We start from the raw sequence: 3508 nt of genomic DNA on the forward strand, positions 1-3508 counted from the left end.
TCTGGGAGGCTTTTAAGCCAATGACGGGCTGGCCCTTTGAGCTTGAGGGGTAGGTATTTTATCACGTTGAGATCATCTCCTCTGGCCATGTGTATATGTAGTATATAATCTTCTATCCAGACTCCAGGGTCTGTTGTTCCATCGTAGGCCTCTATGTTTATGGGTTTAAATCCTGCTGGGAATTCGTGGTCCAGCACCTCATTGGTGAAACATAGTGGGTGTGTGGCGCCCCTGTATTTGGGTGTGCCACTATCTTCGGACACTTGACGTGTTGCCTTGCTCCCTGGGGCCTTCTTCTTTGGCCCGTAGATGGACCTGGCTGGGCCATCTGTTTTTCCAGGTTCATTAGTTGGTTTATGTGTGGCGCCGCTTTCAGAATTTGGCCTATCATCTGGCCATCTATCCAACCAGGCAGCCTCTTTATTTTTTGACTGTGGGGGCTCTATGGCCTCCTCGTCGAATTCTGGTAGCAGCTTGCGCTTCGGGTAGCTCTTTGATTGGTGGCCATTGCCGTATTTATCCGCGGTTTTGAGTACTTGGCTCCACCTCATTCTGAGTGTGTCCTCCACTGTTTTGAGCTTCCGCTTTTCCTTCTTCAAGCTTCTTGCAGTGTTGACGAGTCTTTTCCGAAGGTTTTTACCTTCCGGCGGCGTGTCCGGCATGAGATCGTCCGGACTGTCGTTTTCGCCGGGCCTGGACTGATTATCTGACTCGTCCTGTTCAGACGGTTGCTTATCTGCATGTTCGTCGTCCACTTGTGTGCCCTGCTGTATTGCGGGGTCTTTAGGAGTGTTGTTGTTGTCGAGGCGGGACTTAGGGCGGCGTCTGCGGCGCCGTTTTGGTTGTTTGTCGGCGGGGTTATCTTCTGCCGCGGCCCGTTGGTCCTCGTTATCGCTCTCTTTTGGGGTGTCCACCATATATACGTCATATGACGAGGTGGTCCTCCCGTGCCCTGTAGGCTCCGGTTCTTGTTCATCTCCGGCATCGTCGTCCATACCGTCGATGTCTTCAGAGTCGTAGTCTAGCATGTCGGTTAGATCGTCGACAGTGGCTACAAAGTGGGTGGTGGGTGGGCGCTGAATTTCTTCGTTGTCCGTATCCCAACCATCCTGGCCATAGTCCGGCCAGGACTCTCCCGTTAACGAGAGACGCTTTAGCGATTTTAGGATGTCGCCAAAGGGCGAGTGTTGGAAGATGTCCGCGGCGGTGAATTCCATAACCGGCGCCCAATCCGAATCGATTGGTAGGGGCGTGGGAGGTTCGTAGTCCGGCGAGGAGTCCGACACCTCGGAATCACGAGTTTCGCGGGGGACTAGATTAGTGTTTGGCTTCATCGCCGTGGAAGTTGAAGCCCCCGAGGTGGTGTCCATCCACCGATCCTCGATCTGGACGTTCGGCTCCGGACTAAAGGCCGAAGCGGATTCGTGTGCGGCCACCAAGGCACTGTTCGGCGGCAGAGCTAGATCATGCCCATCGTAACAGTGCGGCGCGCTTGGCTGTGGCTCGAGCCCGTCGAAGATCAAGTCTCCGCGGGCATCGGCCGTGAAGTTTAGACTTCCGAATCTGACCTGACGGCCAGGGACGTAGCTTTCGATCTGCTCCAGATGGCCAAGCGAATTAGCCCGCAGTGCGAAGCCGCCGAATACGAAGATCTGTCTGGGGAGAAAAGTCTCACCCTGGACAGCGTTGTTGGTTGGAGATGCCATCGAGCCTATCGGTGACGACACAGAGGAACTCTCAATGAAAGCACCAATGTCGGTGTCAAAACCGGCGGATCTTGGGTAGGGGGTCCCGAACTGTGCGTCTAGGCGGATGGTAATAGGAGACGAGGGACACGATGTTTTACCCAGGTTCGGGCCCTCTCCATGGAGGTAAAACCCTACGTCCTGCTTGATTAATATTGATGATATGGGTAGTACAAGAGTGGATCTACCACGAGATCAAGGAGGCTAAACCCTAAAGCTAGTCTATGGTATGATTGTTGTAATGTATGTTGTGTTCTACGGACTAAAGCCCTCCGGTTTATATAGACACCGGAGGAGGCTAGGGTTACACAGAGTCAGTTAAAATGGTAGGAGATCTACATATCTGTATCGCCAAGCTTGCCTTCCACGCCAAGGAAAGTCCCATCCGGACACGGGACGGAGTCTTCAATCTTGTATCTTCGTAGTCTTGGAGTCCGGCGGACGATGATAGTCCGGCTGTCCGGACAGCCCCTAGTCCAGGACTCCCTCAACTGCCACAACCCCTAAATGTCAGGAGGCACCAAGAACAATGTTCTCGTCACAAGACTATCGGAACGATTCCAAGATACCCGCGTGATCCTAAAAAAATTTAGTGAAATTTGAGGAGAGGAAAGACAAAACATCTACGTCAGGAGTCCTCACCAAAGCGACGGAGGGGGCTGAGGAGTAAAAAGAATCCTACTCTCCGATATATATAATCCTAAGACTCAAAATAGTTTTCTTCTAGACTCATCAACGGCCAACAAACAAGGGGGCTCCTATGGTCGGTCGAGGCTCTAATACCAACTTGTCATGCCCAAGATGCGACCCTATCCTAAAGGAACTCGAAGGTCCCACCAAGGATAGAAGCGCATCTTGAAGACGCTTTTGCAAGGTGGATATCATTACATCAACATTACATAAATGATGGGGATACATACAAAAGGCATACAATGCCACACAAATACAACATCATCTTACATAAGAGCACCATCCGACTACGGATGAAACACAAACAGAAACTCAAACGACATCCACCCTGCTAGCCCAGGCTGCCGACCTGGAACCTATCCCCTGATCGAAGAAGAAGCAGAAGACGAATTCCAAAACAAGCAAACATCGCTCTTGTGTCATGATCATCGCATAACCTGTACCTGCAACTGTTGTTGTAGTAATCTATGAGCCACGAGGACTCGGCAATCCCATAACCATGGGTATCAAGACTAGCAAAGCTTAATGGGTAAGGAATGGATAAGTGGTGAGGTTGCAGTAGCGACTAAGCATGATATGGTAGCTAACATACGCAAATGAGAGCGAGAAGAGAAGCAAAGGAACGGTCGTGAAGCTAGCAATGATCAAGAGGTGATCCTGAACTCCTACTCACGTCAATCATAACCCAAAACCGTGTTCACTTCCCAGACTCCGCCGAGAAGAGACCATCACGGCTACACACGCGGTTGATGCGTTTTAATTCGGATTTGGTGTCAAGTTATCTACAACCGAACATTAACAAATTCCCATCTGCCACATAACCGCGGGCACGGTTCTCGAAAGTTTATACCCTGCAGGGGTGTCCCAACTTAGCCCGTCATAAGCTCTCGCGATCAACGAAGGATATTCCTTCTCCCAAGAAGACCCGATCAGTCTCGGAATCTCGGTTTACAAGACATTTCGACAATGGTAAAACAAGACCAGCAAAGCCGCCCGATGCGCTGACAATCCCAATAGGAGCTGCACATATCTCGTTCTCAGGGCATCACCCGATGAGACATCCTACGAGTAAA

Source organism: Triticum dicoccoides, chromosome 3B (assembly GCF_002162155.2).
Source record: "Triticum dicoccoides isolate Atlit2015 ecotype Zavitan chromosome 3B, WEW_v2.0, whole genome shotgun sequence".
Lineage (NCBI taxonomy): Eukaryota > Viridiplantae > Streptophyta > Magnoliopsida > Poales > Poaceae > Triticum > Triticum dicoccoides.